Raw genomic sequence first — 23,156 nt, 5'->3', positions numbered from 1 at the left:
TGTCTTCTTTGTGTAACTCCAAGAATAACGATCACGTTTGGAGAGTGAGAATATTTACGATACGAAGCCGCCTTTTCCTCGACGCTTTTTCAGCTCCCGAGGTCGAGCAAAAAAAAAAAAAAAAGGGTTTCGCGTTCGCGTGGAAACGCCGCGATTCCTTCCGACGCGGAGCAAAGCGAACCAGGACGTGTGAACAACCGCTTGATTTAGCCAAAGCGCACGCGTCCCGTCACAAAAAATACACCTCCCGCCGTCCGGACCTTCTCGGCGTACGGAGGAGGAGGAAGTGGCGGCGAACGTCGGTGCTTTTTTTGGCCGCCGCCTCCCCTTCTCCTCCTCCTCTCCGGCTTGGCAGGAAACCCTGTTGCACTGGTTTCTATTAAGATTCACAGACACTTTCCAAGCCGTTCGCCTCGCCCCCATCCCTTCTTTCATTTTCTAATTTCCCTCCCCCCCCCTCCCTGTCATTATCTCATCATCTCACAAAAAAAAAAAAACAAAAGGATGAGACCATCTCCGTTTTCTCCCTTTCCGCATCTCGCCATCCTTCCATCTCCGTCCGCACCTCCTCCACCTCCAGCGAGCGTCGATGGTGCTGCGGTGTGCGCTCCGGGCAGGAAAGTAGGCCAGGATTACTCTTGCTGGCTTGTCCCCAGTGAAGCGTGTGTGTGTGTGTGTGTGTGTGTGTGTGACTGGGCGTGCAGGGTAGAGTCGGGCATATGGAGCCGGGGTTTTTGGGCCAGCAGGTATTTTTCAGCGTCTGCTCTCTCCCCGCCTTTCTTTAATATTTCCATGCTCCTCAGAAAGCTGGCTGCAGAAGGCCGTGTGCGCTGCCAGCGCCGGCTAGCAGCGCAGCGCAGGAATGTATGTCAGATGTACGTCATGAGTTTGCAGGAAAAAGATTTTATTGAGAAAAAAAAAAAAAAAAAAGGTTTAAAAACAGGCGTCTCTGCGTTGGACGTTCTCTGCGGCGTCAGCGGAAACGCGGCGGTGGAATGGATACCATCGCTTCTTGGTGACTTTGACTCACCTTGGGGGTGCTAGCGCCGGACACACCGCTGCGCACGTGTGTGTAAGTGTGTGTGTGTGTGTGTGTGTGTGTGTGTGTGTGTGTGTGACAGCTGGCGAACGCATCTCTGCTGCCATCCTGCGCAAGCCGATCATCTGTTGGACCTCCTGATCGGGACGCCATTTTTTGGGGGATAACTTGAAATCATCACATTATTGAATCTAAATCCGTGGAGAACTTCTTCTTCTTTTTTCCTTTGGGCTTTTCCACCTTCTCCATCTCACCCTCTTCTCTGTAACCTCCTCTCTCACACCAACTTCCTTCATATCCTCTCAAATCTTCTCTTTGGTTTCTTCTAGACCTCCAATTCCAGCGTCCGCCTCCCAATGTATTCCTCTGTCCATGACCCAACCATTCTCTGACCTTCTCTCCTAAACATCTACCATGTGTTGCCCTCTGATGGACTCATTCCTGGTCCTCTCCATCCTGGTCAGACCCAAACAGAACCTCGACATCATGTCTTTTGGACCCCCCCGCCCCCCCAAATATTTTCCTGAACTGACCAGTTTGACCTGAGTCTGACCCGCTAGCAGGGCGCCGGGGCGATGGCACCGGGACCGGCCAATAGAGGGCGATCAAGATCTTCTGGTGAACTTCCAGCGGCCTTCATCTTTCATAAAAACATATATATTTAAACATACATTTCCTTATAAACACACGGTTTTCCTGTAGGATCATCACTTTCCATCGTGTGCTTTGTCTCGTGCACCATGCAGGGAAATCCCCTGATTGAGGGTGTGATGGGAAGAACCTGATGTTTGGGAAATATCCTACACACACACACACACGCACACACACACACACATATACACGCTCACACACAACAGCCCTCATATGAAATCCTCACCGCCTCAAACTTAATTGTTCTCTTAATTAGGTTGCAGAGCAGTGCTTATGGCTCCAGGGAACAGGAGTATATTCAGTCTGTGTGTGTGTGTGTGTGTGTGTGTGTGACAGTATGTGCACAGGCACGTGCACAGGTGTGTATGTCCGTGGCCGTGCACCTCTGTGAATAGCTGCGAGTGCCTGGAGGAGGTGCAGCTCTGATCTGTGAGCACCGCTGGCTCCGCAGAGAACACCTCCTGCCAAAAACCCAAACTCCCACCAAAGATCCAGGCGATGGAGATGCAGATGGAGGTGGAGGTGGAGATGCAGGTGGAGGTGGAGGTGGAGGTGGAACATGCCCAAACGACATCTTCTTCTAGCCTCTTCTTGGTGAGCTTGTGGTGACTGACCATCTGGCTGCAGGACTTTGCACCACCTCAGGAGGAGGTGTAAAATTTAACATGGGGCTTATTTCTACTGGGTGCTGCTTCTTTTAGGATCTTTTGGAGGCTGATACCTGAAAGTATGTGAGAAACGTCCAACTGTGGGCTCGACCAACCAATAGAAACGCTCCCTTAGTGCTCGCAGTCCATTGGTGAAGTTCCTGGATACGGGAACTCAGGGACTCCTTTCCCGTCCTCTCCTTCTGTTCTGGGGATGCTAAACGTTCTCGGGATGTTCTTGTCAGGTTTGATCCATCGGGGTGACGACCTGAACCCCAGCTGGTCTTCTGTGGGCGGGAACGAACCGCCCGGAGCCCGGCGATTGGTTCTGTTCCCGGCGTTGACAGAGAGGAAGCTCGGGTTAGCCGACGTTAGCGCATGTTAGCTGAGGTTAGCCGTGTTTAACAAAGGCTAATAACCGCTGCAGGTGAGTGGAGGAGATCATCTGGCTCTTGTTCTGCACCGACCTTCTCCCGGTTCTCACTTCCTGTGAGGAGCTCACAGAAATCCACCTTTCGCTGTATTTTAAGCGATCAGACGGGATCTCACGTCCGCGCGTTGATCATCTCCTAACTTGCACGTTCACTCATCACAGTTTGTATTTCTTACAAGCGGCGCATTCGGACGGATCGATCAAATCACGCCGGGGGGAAAAAAAAAAACAAAAAAAAACACAAAACAAAACACGGCTCTAGTTTCCACATCGTGTTTGTTTTTGCGGCGGATTCTGTGGCCGGATGAAAACATTCAATCACTGAGAACGCTGACATTTGAATCATGTTTACGGAGGGAGAGCCCACCGTCTTGTTTGGGTTCTTTGGCAGGAACTTTACTCGGTTAAATTGATTGCAGAGAGAAAAAGAGAGAGCGGGGACGTACGCTGGCACTTTATTTGTTTTAAGAGAAATCTACATCGCCGCGCTTCGGACGGTGGCTGCAGGATTCCACCCAAAGTCCAAATACATGCAGGAGCTTCACTGGAGACCTTACATGGTCCAGACATGTGAATGAGAGGTTGAATTTTTGGAGGTCTATATTCGTGATGGCGCCGTCCCGGTTGGACTTTGCCTCTCGTCCAATCACAGCCGGGATGGATTTCAGCTCCCCGACCCCATGAAAATGTCTAAACTCCCATACTTTGGTAAAAAAAAAGAAAAAAAAGAAATGAATTTATGTATGTATGTGGTTTTGAGATGGCGTGGTGACTTCTGAATAACGACTACTGGTACTTTGGATCTTCGGTTATTGAATTGCATTTTTTTGTAAGTCGCTTTGGCTAAAAGCGTCTGCTAAATGACTGTAATGTAATTTAATGTAAAGCTATGCTAACATGGCTAATTTTGTAAAGTCACAATCTGTTATGGGTGATAAAAAATATGTACTGTCAAAACAAGAGTTACGCCTGGGCAAAACCTTTCCAAAAAACAAACAACATAAACAAAGGACAGTGAATGTTGCACAATCCAAGATGGCGTCCAACCTGTGGATGTAAACAAAGTCATGTGACCATGCCAACTAGTTCCCGCGTCAAAATACTTGTAACGCCAATGATGGAACAAGACTTTCTTCATAAACTCATGGGAGACGCCAGCCTTACCTGGAAACGCGTGGTTTTCTCGGCCTTAAAGCAAAGCAGAAGAACAAAATTTCCATTTCTGACGGATATCACGACAGAGGAGGGAAGTCAGGGGGCAGTAGAGATGGACGGGCTGGGCGACCTTTGACCCCGTCGACCGCAGTGTCGCCGAGGGCCGCCGCCTCCTTCCCCGGAGTCAAAAAATGCCGCATATTCTCATTTCTGCATGGCGCCCAGGTGAAAGCGTTTAGCGGTGGGTTAGCGGCGGCGCAGGTGAAAGCGTTTAGCGGCGGGTAATGCTGCCCCTCTCGGCCCCCCGCTTTTTTTTTTTTTTTTTTTTTTTTTGCAGCTGCGCATAATTATAGTCTCTCTCTCTCCCTCTCTCTTTGTTGATTGCTCTGCCGTGCAGCCGCAGATTAGCCGGGAAAAAGGCGCACACACTCCGTTTACAGCTGACGCTATTGTCTTTTAACATAATAGCTCGGCCTATTATTTCACGTTTAAAACAAGCTGAAAGGCCCCGCCGCGACGCGCCCGGCTCGTCTTCCTCCGACAGCGAGGAGGTCAAAGCCGTTTGGAACCTGTTCATTGTCCGGGAAGAAAAGAAACACAAACAGAATCCTTTACTTGTTTTTTTTTTTTTTTTTTTGTCTCCGTGTGTTGCGGCAGAAGGTGGAGGGTTGGAATCGGGGTAGTTTCATCAGCCTCCGGCGCTCTGCCGGCTAATTAGCCATCATTTTACCCCGGGCCCGGGCCGCGCTGATGGTGGATAAGCCGGCGTTTGACGGGGGAAGGCAAGCGTGGAGGTTCCTAATCAGGGGGCCTGCAAGTGGGGCGGAAAACACCTGTTCTTGGTACAGGTGTACATCCCAGCCACATGGCTGCAGTCTCCTGCTTCCTCCCCCCGCCTCCCGCTCGCTCCTCTCCTTGATTGCTGACTCACATTCCTGCGGCGTCCGACTCGCCTTTCCTTTGTACTCCTTCTTTTAGCACGTCATCGTCTGCAGGGCGCAGGAGAGCCCCGCTTTTTTTTTTTTTTTTTTTTTTTTTTTAAGCGCTTCCCCGAAGGGATGCAAGACTCCCGCCCGGGCGGAGCTACATGTTCTGCACCCATGTTCACCGGAGGTCGGCCTTCGGGTTCTTTTATCTTGCGCACCGACGCAAGGGGTTTGGTAGGAACGACGGGGTACGGCTCGGTCCAACCTCGGTGGCCACAGCCGAGATGAGGGTTTTTAGGGGTGATGAAGTCCAGATACCTCCTAGGAGACCCCGCGCTGGAGAAAACCCTGGTTTTTACCTCCGCGTGTTCATCCCTTCTTGTGAATTGTGATGGATCCTTTTGAGAGATCTGGCCAAACTAGCTAGCAACCCCGAAGTCCCCTCCTGTCCTGTAGTCTTCAGGTAGACCCCGCGGCGTCCAAGCTAACCCCTCCGTCAGGGACCTTAACATGAACAAGGGCGCCTGGAAATCAACAAGATGGCGGCCGAGTTTTGCCGAGGCCGCCGCGGCTTTCCGCGGGGGAATAATCACCCGCGGAGCGTCTGGCTGGGGTTTCACAACAGCGACTGGTTTCCATTTCACATCTGCGCTTGTTTCCCCGCGCGTTCGGGTTTTCCCGTGATCGCGCACTATTATCCTCGGAGAAGGTGTACGCTTGCACGTCTGCTCCCTCTCCTCCGTCGCGAGTTTCCTTCCTCTGGTCTTTTGTCTTCATTGGAAACAGCCCGCATCTTGCTTTTCACTGAAGGAAGCAGTGCATGGATAATATGGTTACGCCGTTACTGATGCATAAAGCTGCGTGTCTGGTTCTTGTCAAGACCTTGCCACCAAAGTCAATTTGCCCGTGCCCTGGCAGAATATAATATTTCTTTAATCAGATCAACACGGAAATTACGTCGGTGGACTGTATTGATATGAGAGGAAATAATTAAACTCGGGGATCCAGGAATAATTTCACCCTCTGAGCATTACTGTAAACCCCATAAAAAACAAATCCGCCTTCTCCTCCCTCCGTCGCAGGATGAGATAAAGAGGAAGCCAGCAACGTATAGATAGGAGGATGAGATTTCATTTACTGGGGCCTCTGTTTTCCCTCTGGCCTTTCAGCAGGTTCCTCTCCTCCGGCCCGGAGTCGGAGAACGTCGCGGGCTTCGGCGTCCTCGTCCTCGAGCCAACGCCGTTGTTTTTGAGCCTTTGACCGATCTAATCGCAACCCGATATCTGCAAGTCGGTGGAGTCCTCAAACACCACTGTGCTCGAGCTGCGGACTCAAGGTTTATCTTCTCCAACCATCTCTTCCATACGCTTTTGAAAGGAATTCACAGGTCTGGTCGGAAACCAGCGCCGCCGCTACTTTAGCTTTGCCTGCGATTGCGAGGTGAACATGAGGCTGAACGTGATTGGTGTCCGAACCTCATCCCCCGGGGAAAGTCAGAGGCCTTTGACTGAACTACTCACCCGGGTCATGTCTACTACTACTACTACTACTATTACTACTAATACTGCTACATTTCTTTACTGCTGCAACCCTATGCTACTGGATCCATTCAATGCTATATGTACCTTATATGAGAGTATGGCTACACCGCTGCACCCCGGTACTACTGCACTCTCACACCACTACACACTCTACTGCCACTGTACCCTTAGAGGGTACGCATGTGGCTATATCCCAACACCAATATTTCCCTAACCACCACATCCTTACACTGCAGCAGTCGTTCACGACTCTAAACTAAATCCCTAGACCAGCACATCCCTATACTACTCCTATTCTGACTATATCCTTAAACTACCAAATCCCTACACTCTTGCATTCATTCAGCACTCCTACGTCCCTAAACTACGACTGTATCCCTGCACTACTAAGTCCTTACAGTGCTGCTACATACCTACGCTACTAATCCTTCACCTCTAGTGTATCCCTACACTGTTACCTTCTGTGACTACTGGCATGTCTCTTCACTACCTCTACAACCTTAAACTACCAAGTACCTTCACCAGTACATCCCTGCTGTAGTACTAGATCCTTAAACTACAAAGTACGTACACCAGTACGTCCCTACAGCACTACTACATCCTTGAATTATTAAGCCCCTACAGTACTACTAGATCCATAAACTACTAAACCCTTGCATTACTACTACGTTCTTGAACAACTAAACCACCGCAGGACTAATACATCTTTAAACTACTAAACCCCTGCAGTACTACTACATCCTAAAACTATTAGACCCCTGCAGTACTACTACAACCTTGAACTAATAAACCCCTGCAGTTCTGCTTCACCCTTGAACTACCAAACCCCCACAGTACTAATACATCTTTAAACTACTAAACCCCCGCAGTACTACTACATCCTTAAACTATTAGACCCCTGGAGTACTACTACATCCTTGAACTACTGAACCACTGCAGTACTACGACATCCTTGTACTACTAAACCACTGCAGTACTACGACATCCTTGTACCACTAAGCCACTGCAGTGCTGCAACAGCCTTGAACTACTAAACCCCTGTAGTACGACTACATCCCTGAACTACTAAAACCCTGCAGTACTACTAATTCCTTGAACCAGTAAATCGCTAGAGTACGACTACATCCTTAACCTACAAGACCCCTACGCTACATCCTTTCCCTGTTGCCTGTTGTCACCTCTCCCACATGCATAGAGTGCTACTGCATCCCTCCATTACTAAGTCCCTGCACCACTGCTTCATCCCAACACTGTTCATGAAGTACTTTCATGTCGCTACACGACTACTCCATCCTTAGACGGCCAAGTCCTGATACCGGTACATCTTTACAGTACTACCACACCCATACGGTACCAGATCCCCTTACACCCGCTGACTCGGGCGAGCCCTCGTACCCCTGCGTACCTCGAGGTCACTCTCAAACCAGATAATTCAAGTGAAATGTCGTTTTTTCCAGTGCAATGTTTTTGTCCCGGCCTCTTCTAAGTTTAGTCCGCTCGGCTGAAATCAGCCGCGACACGCTGCCAAGTGATGAGTTCTTTACGGCAGAAGCTCCACGAGGGGCTGTGGGAAACTTCTAGGTCAACAAGCCAGGGTCATTAAGCACAAACGGTCAGGATGGGGTATTACTCACAGACGACCGGGGGCCAGGAAATATTAAAGTTTGGCAACCGAATCTCGAAATGCGGCCGAGCTGCCGTGACAACCTGGCCGCTTTAAAAAGGGCCTCTTTAAAATACTTTTACATGTGTGCGCATTTCGACCAGACCGAAGAGCTTGGACGCTAATCTCACTAGCCAGCCGCTGACACGCCCGATCATGACAACAAAGTGGTCTGCAAATGCAAAACTTCCAGGGGGCGTGAGCGACGGCCAAAAAATTAACCCCCCTTCCCCGGACGCCACTGAACCGAAGCCTCTCAGAATAAGATGATATGTGATGAGCTGGAAAAAGTAACAGGCTACATGCTGGTGGCCAAATTCCAGGGGAAATCACATCAGACGCATCGCTCCTCTCCGCCCGAGCTTTATGTTTTTTTCTTCTTCTTCTGTTCATCTGTTAAAGCCACTAAAAGGCCGCCGTCGGCCGCCGTCTTTGGCGGCCATCTTGTTCTCAGGGCGCTTCCTCAGAAGTCGTCTTCTTGACAGGTCGCGGGATACGCAACTAAAGGGTTAGCGTTTAGCTTCCACACCTTCACACCGTCGACCGTCAGGACCTTAATGTTTTATATTTAGCCTCGCTCGAGGGAACCCCGGATAATATCTTACGCTTAGCAGACGACTGCGTTCACACCCCCCTCGCCGGGCGACTAATCGATTTGGCGGTGACCTGCTTTCCCTGCTAATGTCGCGGCGATTGTGGCCGCGGCGACGCTCGGCTGCGCCGGATACGCCTTGTTAGCGATTGAAAATGAAACGCGAGCGGGAATAAAACACAATGCGTCCTGATCAGGACGCTCAAACGGAAGATTAATGCGCTCTCCTCTTGAATGAGCAATCCTCACGGTCCATAATTATTTACGTTCCATTTTGGGTTAATTATGGTCATTAGCATGGGGTTTTCTGAGCGAGCGGCTAATTTCCAGAGAAGTGGCCAACGAGGAAAGAAGCAGGGAGGAAGAAAAACACACAAAAAAAAAAAAAAAAATGAACAGATGATTTGGTTTTAAGGGCAGGAATTGATAGAAAACAGCAGGGAAACAGCCGAGGGGGGAACAATTATTCTAATGATGACACAAATGCAGATACTACAAATTAGATTTAGCTTAGCATAAGCGCTCCCCTACTGTTTATTACCGGCAGGCCGAGCATGTATATATCACTCACGGGTTCGGGGTGGCGTCCCAGACTCCCTCGCCGAAAAACGTCCCGGGAGACCCGGACGCTCTCGGACTGCTCACTTTTTGTAAGGAGGCGGGCGTATTCCCTGATCAAACTTCCACGGCTTGTTTTGGCGCTGGCGGCTCCTCCCCGGCCGAGCAGCCCAGCGTGAGGAAAAGCTTGTTAAAACCCTAATAGTAGCTATCAAAGGCTATTGATTATCTTTCCCGCCCTGTTTGGGTGACAAAGTGAGCATTAGCCGGAGCCACAGAGAGCTTCTTAAAACACAACCCCTCGGGGGCCGCCCTCTCCCCTGGGCTGGCCACTGTGTGTGCACGCTCACACACACACACACACACACACACACACTTTCTCTGGTTTCAAAGCGAACACACTGCTATCCTTTCACCCCCTCCCCGCCACCAGATAATCCATTTTACAGCCAGGGATCAAACACTGAGCCCCCTGGCTGTGTGATGCAGTTACTACTGTAACACACACACACACACACACACACACACACACACACACACTTACAGTGGTGGGTTACCCGGCCTGTGCGGTTCATTTGCCGCCCTCCCGGTAGGCAGTTTGCTTCTGCTCTGGTCTCGGTGCGTAAACATTTCGGTCCTTGTGGAGGAGGCGGCGTGGGCCGGAGAGAACAATAGACGCCTTTCCACCGTGTGTGTGAGCGTGTGTGTGTGTGTGTGTGTGTGTGTGAGTAAATGCGAGGCTGCATAGCTGATGAAGCCCCCCCCCTCCTCCACCTCCTTCCTGTTTAAGTGCATTTCTCCTCTAGATGTTTCAGAACACCTGCAGAAGCTAAGCGGCGTTCAGTGGTGGCTCGCGCCGCGCACGTCTGCAATGCAACAACTAAATTAATGGACGCCCGTTGAAATATTCATATGATTAACCCCCAGACCGAGAGCGGGACGCATTGGAATTCACTTTTTATTTTTTATTTTTTCCTCCCCGTAATGGCGTGCCTCTTGTCTTTTTCACTCGGCTGCATCCGGTTTGCAGGCCCGGGGACGGTTGGGCGGCGCTGCGTGCGCTCTGCGTGCACAGGGCGCGTTCAGAATAGCCACCGCACTTTACCCACCGCACCAGTAATTGGCTCTGTTTTTTAGCAGGGGTTTATTTGCCGCCGCCGTCGCTGCACCCTGTCCCTTCCTCGAGCGATGCATAGCATGCTCCATGCTACATGCTACATGCTACAAGCTACAAGCGTGTGGCCAATTTTGTAAAAATTAGTGGAGGGTTGCTGGTTGGATTCCGCCTCGGTTGTCTGCAAGGCCAAATACGCTGAAAACCATGCACTGTGTGTGTGTGTGTGTGTGTGTTAGTGTGTGTGTGTCTCTGTGTGTGAGAGAGAGACAAAGAGACCATTTAATATTTTAAAGAGAAAAGTAGCACCTGATTTTTTTTCTTAGATTGTTGTCTTGTTGAAATAATCACATTTGAATATTTTGTCGAATTGCAAAGATTAAATAAGTAGGAGTGTGAGTTTATTTGAAAGAGCTGAATTTAATAAAAATGTCATGAAATTTAACTAAATATTTTGAAGTAGTCTGGAAATTGTTTCATTTATATCAGTGAAAGGAGAGGCGGCAACTCGAAGTAAGCCTTTGTTTACAGTCAATCAATTTCTTCAAAAGTAAACTAGTAATCCCTCGAACGTTAGCCGGGAGTGAAAAAGAAACGGTTAGAAAGAACAAAATAATCCAAGGAAATGATATTAAAACAAACAAGAAGCGATGTTAAACCCTTAAAGTAAAAAGAGGAACTCTGGGAAACTTTTCCCCGTCAAAATCGGTGTTTTTATCCAACCTTAAGCCTGCCGCTGTCTCTCAGACGGGATCCCGCGTCACCTTAATGCCACCAAATTAGCGTTGTTTTCTCTTGTGCGTTTTGAACGTCGGGTTGAGTTGGGGGGGGGGGGATCCGAAATCCGAAATCCGAAATCCGAAACCGAGCGCGACTCTTAATCTGTCAGCGAACGCGGCTAATCTCCACCGCTGTAATTTACGTTTGGCTGCTTTCATTTAAGTCTATTAACTTTCCTCGTGTTCGGCCCCGGCTGCGCGCCCACGTCCGCCACCCCTTCTTCTCAAATCCCGCTGAAATCGCTCGGCCTGAATATTTACCAATCCCGCCGTATTTGTTGTCGGGAGGCAACGATCTGTGCGGAACGGGCAGCGCCCAGCCCGATGTGGCGTGACACTGCGGATGTATTTAGTAGCTTAGTAAGAGGATATTCAATTTATTCATGATCCAAACCACAGGGTTGAAGCGTGCACGTGTGTGTGTGTGTGTGTGTGTGCGTGCGCCCAAGCACGTGGTGTGTGTGGAGTGAGCCATGAAATGAAAACACCCTATAACCATTTCACCGCATCTCTCAATTAGGACATGGCCGATGCAGAGGGGGAGCTTCTTCTTCTTTATTTACAATTACACACCGCAGTGCAGATAAAAGGGGTGTGTATGCATGCATGCATGCATACAGGCGTGTGTGTGTGTGTGTGTGTGTGTGTGTATCCACTCTGCTAAAGGTTGAGGTAATAGAAAACAGACGTGTAGCTGCAGCTCGCCGCCTTGAGAAGCGTCAGGGCTAGCAGTTAAGGTTGCGTGCTGGAAGCCGTGCACGTTGGCGGGTTTCGGACGAGGGTTCGGGAAATAGAACAGGGTCGGAAAGTGTCGCGTGTCCTAATATTTACGTGCATCGTGCGTCCGATGTGAGCTTTTCTCCGTCCCTTGGGCAGCACAGGTTAAAGCGGCGAGCGGTCGCTATGGCGATCTGCTGCAGCAAGATGCTAACTCCCCAGCTCAGGACAGTAAACTCTTATCTTTTCCTTTTACTTCAGAGTTTCAGGAAATGCTGTAAGTTTAGCTTCTATATCTAAAACATTAAATAAAATAATAATAATAATAATGATAATAAATAACATAATAATAATTAATTATTATATAATTGTAATTATAATTGTATAATAGTATGTTATTATATATTATATATTATATAATATTATAATATTATATAATTATATTATAATTACATAAATAATTATCCTCTTCCCTCAGCCGCAGGGAATCTTCAATCTTTGTAGTTACTGCTAACAGTTAGACAATTCATATTTCATTATATTTCTTATTCTTCCTCCTTTCTACTATTATCTATTACTCTTATGTTTTTTTCAACTTGAAACTCTGGCACAACAATTTCCTTCGGGATTAATAAAGTTGTTCTCATCTCATCTCATCATCATCTCATTAATAATGATAACAATAATACTATATTGCTAGGGAACACTGAAATAACACATGCTAGATCTGAATGAATGAAAGAAATATTCTTGTGAAATACTTTGTTCTTTACATGGTTGAATGTTCTGACAAGAAAATCACACAAAAATGATCAATGGAAATCAAATATATGAACCCATGGAGGTCTGGATTTGGAGTAAACTCAAAATTAAAGTGGAAAAATAGACAACAGGCTGATCTGATGTTGATGTAATGTCCGTTTTTATGGCCGACGTAGCGGTTAGCGCTTCGGTCTCACAGCACGAAGGACCAGGGGAGCCCTTTCTCTTTAGAATTTGCAAATTCGCGGGTTTCCTCCAAAAACATGGAGGAAAAACATCGGAAAAAAATGAATATTTGTCAGTATATGCCGCCCTCTGATTGGCCGGTCCGCCGACGCTACCATGAATCTATAAAAAGACGAGTCACGTGCAGCAGGATGGTGAACCCGGTGCCCGACGGAGCTCTCCGGGCTCGACCCCCCCCCCCCCCTTCCTCGCCGTCCATTAGGCCGGCGGGAGTGGCGCTGTAAACATCGCCAAGTCCAGGTGTTGACGTGGCCCATAAATCCGGGCTAAGAAGGCAGCGGTCCATTTGGGCCTCCTCAGAAATGCAGGCCCGCTCCATCCCGCTGATGGTTTATACATGAAGGCGACCACTTACAGTCTGATGAGCAAGTCTGGCTTATTAACGATCCCGCCGCCCTCTTGTGTCGGGCGCCAGGCAAACACTCATGTAAAATTAAACGCAATTTGTTTACACGGCCGCGCAAATCGGGCCACTCCGGGGGCTTCGTCGCCCGGCCCTCGATCTGGAGGGGGGGGGGGTTTGAGCCGGCTTTCAATTAGCCGTCACAAACACACACCGCAACCCTGGAGAGGGGGGGGGGGGAAACGTGTGTGTGTTTTGTTGACATCTGCCGCAGGACGAGCGAGCCCGGGAATGATGTCATCACGCCGACGGAGCCCCGACGAGACGAAAAGGTCGAATTATTTAATGACGGCTCCACTTTTGTGGAATTATTTTAAGTATTATAATTGCACCTGGGTTTGTCTTGGCCGGCCGAGGGCGGGGAGGGAGGGAGGGAGGCCCAGTGGGGAGTGATCGGCTTCGACCGCTGGGATCGGGTTTCCGCCGGCGCACCAAAATACTCCCCTAATGACGGCCAAATTGAAGGGGAAGCGCTGACCGGGGCCGAGAGTTGGGGGGGACGGCCTTTCCCGCGCCTGCACGCCGAAGGAAAACACTTCGGACGCCGCTCACCCGATCTGGTTCCCCCCCGACCCCCCGCCGGTAACCCCGCGTAGGACCATATCTGATTTCACCTTTGACCTTTCACCTTGACGTGCAGCGTGAGGGAAAATCTCATTTCCATCTATTTCCTGTAAGACTTTGGGGGTTCGGGTGAGCAGCCGTATCGGATTGGGAGACCGAGCGGTTGACGGATGTAATCTGATTACAGTAATCCGTTACCCTACCTTTGGGGAGCACCATTTATTGTCAGAGACATCATGGACTCCAGACCCGGGTTGGTCTCACCTCATGCCGAGATGCGGATTAGAAAACAACCTGCAGACCAACAATAGCTGTGTTTAACCCGCCTGAAATTCCGCAATGAGGGCAAATTTCCCCCACGCCGGTCAAACTCCACTGAGGGTTCAGGCCCAGGGAGGTTAAAGGGGGGGGCTCTCACACACACACACACACACACACACACACACACACACACTTCCCAGCTGTCTCGCTGTTCGGCACATCAAGGAAAATCAGTTTACAGCAGGGCGATCCTTGAAGCCGGCCTGTACGGGACCCCTCCTGCCCCCATCTGCCCCGGGCTGCTTTGCTAAATAACACCGACCCGACTCCAGGTGGACGGGGAGACGAAAATGGATTGTTCTTGATTCAGAAGAACCGGCCTGAGCTGACGCTCCTTGTTTCTTCTTGAAGTTGTGAGATAAGTTTCTCCGAGATAATTATGCAGTCTGGGGAAATTATGCCCTCATTGCGCTCTTGAGGGTATAATTGTCAAGCCGACGCACATGTATCACATGAGGATCCAGTTTCACAAATTAAATGCATGAATGTCACTAACAGCCCGTGTGAGTGTGTGTGTGTGTGTGTGTGTGTGAGAGTGTGTGTTTTCCTCCTCCTCCCCAGCACAGCTTGTATTACACCGTGTAAGTTCGCCGGTGGATTATTTCCCCCGACGGTAACGAATGAAAAACAAAATTATTGCGTTAATTGAGCCGTTGTCAAGAGATGAATAATCACGCGTGAGAACTTCCTCACGGGAAAGCAACAGTCAAAATTAACTCAGAGAAAATGTAATTTCCATAATTTTTTCTTTTCTTTCTTCTCCGATGTAGCGCGTTTCGAGCGAGGCTGGCGACGCGGCGGCGTTCGCCGTGGCCGGATAGACTTGTTAGACGCACAAATAAGCCGCTCGGCATTAATAGATTCCTCGGCGGTGAAATCACGGCGCAGTCGCAGGTGTGAAGGCAGGTTGTGATTTAGGTTGATGGACGACTAATCAGGAAATCAATTAGGCCCTGACCCAGAAATGGAGACAAAAGGAGAGGATTATTTCCCCGCTTTCGTTTCCTCTGGCTGTTTCTCGTCTTGACTTGGACCCTCCGGTGCCTCTGATTGGACAGGAGAACTCCGCTGGGCTTTTCCACGGCTTTCCTTTAACCAGGAGTTTTTTTTTCTTTTTTTTTTTTTTTTTTTTTTTTTTTAATCAGAAAAACGGCTCTTTTGTTTTCCGAATCCGACCTGCGGTTGTTTGGAGGGAACGAGATGTTCGGGACGGCGCCCGGTCGCTTCGGGCGTGGAAAGAACCCGGCCCGTCAATCAACGTCAAACGTCAGCGGTGACACGGCGCCGCCTGAAGGGGGCGCCGCCGCCTCCGCCGCCGCTTTTTGAACTGCTGATCACATGATCGCCCGCTCCGACCTCAGCGTTAAACCCGAGGCGGGACACCTGAATAGATAATTGCAAGGAGGCGATGGGGGGGGGGGGGGGGGGGGATATAGCGCCACCTAGTGGCAGGTATTCGCGCTGCAAAGAAAAGGAGGAATCTGCAATGCAGATTGTTTATTTTATATATACTGCTCAAAAAAATGAAGGGAACACTTGAACAACACAATGTAACTCCAAGTCAATCACACTTGTGTGAAATCATAGTGTCCACTCAGGAAGCAACACAGATTCATTTTGACTTGTTTTAAGGACATTACATCAAAGTTGGATCAGCCTGGAGTTTGTTTTTACACTTTAATTTTGAGTGTGATTCCTAATCCAGACCTCCATGGGTTGATACATTTGATTTCCATCGATCATTTTTGTGTGATTTTGTTGTCAGCACATTCAACTGTGTAAAGAGCAAAGTATTTCATAAGAATATTTCATTCATTTAGATCTAGGATGTGTTTTTTAAGTGTTCCCTTTATTTTTTTGAGCAGTGTATATTGTCTATTTTACACAGTTTTATATTTGTATTGTCCAGGACTACAGATGGAAATTAGCTATGAGCTATAATCTGGTACAAACATCTCTGCCTCTGTGCTTCATGTATTTGTACACTGTCCTGATAAACTTCCAAACAAACAAACAAACAAAGCATGCACACACACACACACACACACACACACACACACACACACACTTCCTGCGAAAGACTTTAGGAAAGTTTGCTTCTAGAAAAGAGGAGCTAAGAACGGAACCGGCAACCTCAATCGGAGATTCACGTCTTATTTCTCTTAAAGTATCTGTACAATTCTTATCCAGGTTTTAGCCGTTTTGCTTTCCGGCCATCGAACGCACACACACACACACACACACACACACATACAAACACACACCTTGTATCCGTCTGACCTCTGGGTCGAGGTCGGGCATCAAGGCTCGTCTTTTCAGCAGCATCCACTTAGAGCCGAGGAGGAGGAGGAGGTCCCGCGGACGTTTCATCCACGTCCATCATATTAACTTTGCAGTGACTGATCGGGACGAACAACCGCGTCTTTATGTGGACGCGGTCGCACCTCCACCTCCTGCTCCTCCTCCAGGCCCGAGGAGAAAGTAATACAGCGATCCCTCGCTGTAACGCGGTTTACTTTTCACGGTTTCGCTACTGCAAGGATTTGCATGGTGCGTTGTGTTCTACATTCTGATTGGCTGAAAAGTCACCCCGCTTCTTCTCTACCTGTGCGTCAATAATGTTGCAGTTTAATATGTACACGTACGTAAAACAGCTCGTCAAATTTACATGACGTACGTGCAAATTCTCTTGCAAAAACCCATAATGTTGACAAAACGCTCTGGACCGACAAAAGCACCTGCGGCAGGAAGACGCTATCTATCGCAGATAAAGTTAAAGTTCTGGACATGCAAAGGGAAGGTAAAAGCTATGCGGCTGTAGGTCGGCATTACGGGATTAATGAATCTTCCGTTCGTTCCGTAAAGAAGGAAGAAAAAAACATAAGGACGATAGCGGCGATAAGTTTTAATAAGGATGCAAAAAGGGTTGCAACTGTCCGCAACAAGACCAGGGTATGGGTTTTTTCATAATCATCTTTAATTTTCTCCCGTTTAATCCAATTACTCGGGTCGTGATGGGCGGCGCTTATCTCCGCAATTTGAAGCCTTCTGTTCACATTGATGATAAAAATTATGATTTGACAGTACAGTACAGAAGTTATTTGTTGAAAAAAAACGTTTCTAAAGTACAGTACTTTTAGCCTGTAAAATGGTTTGTTCTTTCTTTTCAATGTATAATAGAGTATTTAATTGTATAATAGCTGTAAAAAAAAAAAAATAGAGGTTTCTACTTCATGGATTTCGCCTATCGCGGGTTCTTTTTGGAACGTAACCCCCGCGAAAAACAAGGTTATACTGTATTTCATCTTTTTTCAAGAGCGAGACCAGAAAATCACCTCAAAGATGTTCTCTTCACGACAGAGGCGTCACTCTGTTTTTTTTTTGTGTGTCCGCCCCCGTATCTCATTTTTCCTCGCTCTGTTACCTGCCAGAGAATCTCCCCTCCGCTCGCTTCCTGTCTGAAGCCGCGCTCAGACATTCACGCGAAAACGTCTGCAGAGATTTTCAACTCACACCTCAGAAGTACATCCCCGTCTCCGCGTCGCAATTTGTCAAATATATTATCACTTCCAAACGTCCGTTCCCTCGCTCACCCGGAGTAAACCTTCCAAATCCCCGGCTCTCGCCCCTATCTTCCTCCCACCGGGCGTCAGAAGGAGCGCCCCGCCATTGTTGCTCCCCTCGGGAGCAAATCTATTTCTGCGGGGACTGAAATTGTCGGCGCCCACAAAGCCGCTGACACACTCTGAATGGAGGTGTCAGTTGCCGAGGCCTCGCCATTGTGGGCCGGATAATTTAATTGGAGAGGCACGACGGTGTGTCCCCGGTCGGGGCATTCAAATGTTGTTTCGCCGCCTGTCCCGGCGCTGGCTCCTCTCAAGATTCACCCCCTCCTTCCTGGATGCCACTGTCTCCTCCCCAGGTTTAGCCAGAGTGTGTGTGTGTGTGTGTGTGTGAAGCCCCTGAGAGGGCTCATTGTCTCATTGGCGGCGGTGTGTTCAAGACACATAGATTGGAGGAGGGCGAACCTGCGCCGCCATTACCTGGGAGGCACCAAATTTGTCAGCGGATAATGAAGCTGTCTTTGATTGCAGGTCGGAGGGCGGAGGAGGGGTCGTCCTGCACGAGGGCCTCCGCCGGGCATGAGAAGCATGTCTTTGGAGGAGCGCCTGCTGTCAACGGACGCTCTGTTCCTCCGACATCCCGGCATAGTTCACGGGGGTTGAAAGATACGAAGCTCCTCGCCGCACCTCCATCCCCTCCTCTTCCTCCAAAACCAATGCATTCCTGCGTTCCAGGTGAGCGCCGTTCAAAGGCGGGGCTTTTGGCAGACGAGCGTGCACGCCACCTGCAAGACTAACACACACATATACCTATATATATATGTACACTGCTCAAAAAAATAAAGGGAACACTTAAAAAACACATCCTAGATCTAAATGAATGAAATATTCTTATGAAATATTTTGCTCTTTCCACAGTTGAATGTGCTGACAACAAAATCACACAAAAATGATCAATGGAAATCAATTGTATCAACCAACCATGGAGGTCTGGATTAGGAATCACACTCAAAATTAAAGTGTAAAAACAAACTCCAGGCTGATCCAACTTTGATGTAATGTCCTTAAAATAAGTCAAAATGAATCTGTGTTGCTTCCTGAGTGGACACTATGATTTCACACAAGTGTGATTGACTTGGAGTTACATTGTGTTGTTCAAGTGTTCCCTTTATTTTTTATATATAAACACTGCTCTGAAGGAATGGAATATTCTTATGAATTATTTTTTCTGTTACACAGTCGAATGTGCTGACAAGAAAAATGATCGATGGAGATCACGCTCCAAATTAAAGCGGGAAAAAAACGCACGACGGGCTGATCCGATGTTGATGTAACGTCCTCAAAACACGTCAAAATGTATCGGTGTTGTTTCCGAAGTGGACAGTTTGATTTCACACGAGTGTGATTGTGTTTCCTTTATTTTTTTAACCCTCGTGCGATCTTAACATTGTGTTTACTTTCCTTGTCCTACGGGTCAAAAATGACCCATAAGACAATCTTTGCACCCTAGTGGTGTACAGCCACTTCTGGAAACGTAAACAAAAAAGAAGTATCACTTTTTCTAATTATGGGGTCTCTTTAGGAAAAGTCATAAAATTTCAAGTCGGAAAAAAATAGGTTAAGGTGTTTTTTCTACAGCTAAACATGATGGTAGGTCACTTTTGACCCACAAGATAATACAAGGGTTAATCAGCATATATAATACATATATCATAAAGCAACAAATAGGAATCAATTAAAACATTGCCTTAGATTGGAATCAAAGAATATAACTAGATTAATTAGAATTTGGTGCAAAGACTCTTCAGAATGCCTACTTTAAAAATACAAACAGATTGATTGTGAGTGATTGATATATCCAGCCGGTGCTCTGTTCACGGCGTCTTGCACCCACCATGTTTCCTGGTGATCTCGCCATCTCCCAGAAATGTATTAAGAAACTTTTTTTCCATCATTCCGACGTACGCTGACCGCCACGTTAAAACAGATTCGGTGTGGGAAGGAGCCGGCGGATGAATATGTGGTCAGTGGTGTCAAACACTTCGCCAGGATGGTTGACCTCAAAGGGCCACATGTGCTAACTGGAACCAAATAACTAGTCTTTATGGTTGAATTATTACTTATTCAAATCCAAAATGTTACATATGCATTCCCGTCCTTCTTGAAGTGGCCTTGCACCTGCATCAACGTTTCTCTCCCTGAACATTTAGGGATAATTTCTCAATTCAATTTGTTGAAAATGGCGCAGTTACGCCGCAGTCTAATGGCTGGACCCTTTTGACTTATTTTTTTTAAAACAATCAAACCTTTTAAGACGTTCTTGCCTCATGAAATGGCGCTACGGGCCACTTTTGGCCCGCGAGCCGTGAGTTTGACGCTTTGTTTACATCCTGCCGTTTGTACGCCATGTTGGATTGTGTTGCAGTAACTTTTTTTTTGTTGTTGTTTTTTGGGGAAACTTTGCCCTTCTTTATGGCTGCCAGGCGTTTTTTTTTTTTTTTTTTCATTTTCCCTGTCCAGGGTTTTTGTGCCGTAGCTTGTGTTGTTACCCCTGTATTAGCGTAGCTGGGCAACAGGGCTACTGTCGAAACTGTCACAGCGTAGGAATGGAATTAAGTCGAGGACCTCCTGTGATTACATGTCATGGATGGAGACGGTAGATGTTACGAATATCTAATAAGAATATCACTGTTTAGTGAATCCCTGCCCTCTGAGGCAAACAAAGCGCCGAGGCCTGTCGTCTCTGCTGCGGATCCAGCCTTCTGCAGGATGTCTCTCCACACATATCACTTCCTCCTGAAGATGTCCTCGCGGCGTCTGTTAAACATCGGATTACGGCGTCTGCCGTCACTCCTGAATATTCAAAGCTGTCCGCCGTCTCCACAGCCTGGAGAGTCGTGCCCGCGAAGGTCAACTTTTTCGCTAAAACAAACCAGCTGGCAGTGGGAGTGTGGTGGAAATCAAAAACTAAGATTAGCATTAGCATGCTAAAGATGCTAGCAGGATGCTAAGGACGGCTCCTCCTCCTCCTCCTCACAGCCTGGTTGGATTCCCTCCGTGTGTCGGCGTGGAGTTTCTCCGGGTTTCTTCCGCAGTCCAAACACATGCAGGAGCTTCTCTGGAGACCTTACGTTGTCCAGACGTGTGGACGGGAGTGTGAATGCTTGGATGTCTCCATATGTGTCCCTGTGATTGACGGGTCCAGCTGGGAGGTCCTCCCGTGGAAACCAGATGCAGATCTTCTGCCCGTTTCCCCGGTCAGGTGTTCCTCAGACGCCGCCTTCGAACCACATGACCCCCCCGCCCCCGTCTCAGCTCCTCGGTGTGTTTGTCTCGCTGCGGCGTCGTCACGACAACCAGCGCGCCCGGGCTCATGGTCGCCGTCCAAGCCCGGACAAAGCCGTCGCGTAGCGAAGCAGGCGTGCGTCCACCGCCGCCGAGGGGAGCCGCGGCCGACCAACAAAACACACAAAGGCCGTCGGACCCGGCGCTGGCTCCCCGTCCGTCTGCCCGCCATCCTGCCCCCCCCACCCCCCCCTCGGACCGCCGCCGCCCGCCGCTTTGTGCCCCCTCCAAGAAGAGGAAGTTCCTCTCATCTCCCTTTTGGAGGGACCCCCCCCCACCCCCGCGACACACATGGCCTCTTTCACGCCGGCAGAATGAAACGGACACACACTCAGGAAACCGAAAGGCGTGCAAATGGACACGGCCTCCCGGCTGAGGGGCTCCTTTCCACCGCTTTATTTTAAACCTTTAATTCTGGCAGGAGACAAAGATCGCGGGGAAACAAGTAAATCGGGTTGCAATATTTTGGGGGTGCAGACGGGGGGGCGCTGCTCACCCCCTTCGCCGAGTGAGCCGTCACCCTCCAGATTTAGCAGTTTAAGATTAAAACTAGCTTATAGTTCTTCTTCTGCTAACGGTGTGGAAGGCGAACGCAAGGACAGAAGGGATGGAAACAACCTGGGAAGTTAGCTAAACGTTCATTCAGTCGCTATCCTGCGCGCAGGGTTGCGAGGGGGCGGAGCCTATCCCGGCCATGAATGGACGAGCGACCTGTCAATCACCTCTGACCGTTCATCCTCTCATTCTCGTGCACCTCCTGCACGTGTTTGGAACCACAACCAGGATCTAAACCGACGTTTTTGTTTCTTTTTGCATCCGACCCCTGCTGCAATACCTGCGGCCACCACTAGGGGTGCAGGTGAGATGAGTTGAGATGAGAACAACTTTATTTATCCCGAAGGAAATCGTTGTGCCAGAGTTTCAAGCGAAAACATAACAGTAATAGATAATAGTAGAAAGGAGGAAGAATAAGAAATACAATGAAATATGAATTGTCTTAACTGTTAACTGTAACTAGAAAGATTGAAGATTCCCTGCAGCTGAGGGAAGAGGAATTAAAAAGTCTGATAGCCTCAGGTAGGAAAGACCTCCTGTGGCGTTCAGTGGAGCTCCTTGGTGGTATCGATCTATTTACGTGAGCGTGAGCGACCTGAAACAAGGAAATCCGACGCCCCTGTTTGGGTTTTCTTCTCGCGGGGCCTCAAAAGCCAGGTCACGCGGAGACGGCAGCGTCTTCTTCAAACCAACCTGGAAGGCTAAACCTTCTGACATCACCGGGGTCCTTCTCCCAGATCCTCCCCCTCAGGGCCGCGGGAGCTTCATGACATCACCCCGCCGTTTCCTCCTCTGGCTGAGTTACGAGCGCCAGACGTTAGCGGTGTAAAATGCGGCGGCGAAACGCAGAATCCGCGCCGCCGCCGTTACACCCGTTACACCCGCGTTACACCCGCCGTTACACTCGCTGCAGACGGAGAGCAGGAGAAACGTGTGGAATTATTTTTTTTCCCCTTTTTTTCCAGCAACTCCTCATCTCTTTCACCTCGCCTTCGACACAAAGAAGCTCTGTCGGGTCAATTTCACAACTCCCGTCCGCCCGCCTTTGCTAATATCACCTTGTTTTCATAGCGACCGTTAGCCGCGAGCGCTAACGCTAACAACGTTCTTAAATTGGGGTAAACGTGGAGGATGTTAAAAGATCCGTCCAACAAAAAAAAAAAAAAAAAAAAAAAAAGAAGCCAGCCATCTCCAGGGGTGAGGTCAGCCCTCCTCCTCCGCTGGAAGTTGCACGCGGCGTCTCCGCAATGAAGGTTATCCAATAATTATCTCACCAGTGATGTCATGAAGGTGGATGGGAGGCGGTGAAATACGGCCGGGACCGAGAGCGAGGCCTCCAACCTCTTAATGAATATGACCTCGGAGTTCTTCTCACAATTCCCCGGGCTCTCGTTCCCGCTCTTCCCCCCCCAAAAAAAAGAAGAAGAAGAAGAAGAAGAAGAAGCAGAAGAAGAAGAAGCCTACAGTGTTTAATCATTCCAAGGACTCTGGGGCCAAATCCAACTCTAATCAATGAACCTCATCTACGGGGAGCCGGTATCCCTGGCGACGCCGTTGCCAAGACAGTCGCGCTTGGCAACCC

General features: G+C 48.8%; 1 long non-coding RNA gene across 1 annotated transcript in view; it reads left to right on the top strand.

Moving 5' to 3' along the window:
• Positions 1-19,066, top strand: part of LOC147236772 (uncharacterized) — a 74,817-nt gene extending 55,751 nt beyond the window's left edge. Inside the window, exon 6 of the long non-coding RNA XR_015108806.1 lies at positions 18,206-19,066. This is a non-coding gene — a long non-coding RNA (uncharacterized LOC147236772). The remainder of the gene's footprint in view (positions 1-18,205) is intronic.
• The last annotated feature ends 4,090 nt before the right edge of the window (positions 19,067-23,156 follow it).

Source organism: Fistularia commersonii, chromosome 2, assembly GCF_037954325.1.
Source record: "Fistularia commersonii isolate RoL2024-O1a breed Wild chromosome 2, RoL_Fcom_v1.0, whole genome shotgun sequence".
In the NCBI taxonomy this organism is placed as follows: domain Eukaryota; kingdom Metazoa; phylum Chordata; class Actinopteri; order Syngnathiformes; family Fistulariidae; genus Fistularia; species Fistularia commersonii.
The sequence above is the reverse complement of the archived record's forward strand: the minus strand, read 5'-3'. Positions and strand labels throughout refer to the sequence as shown.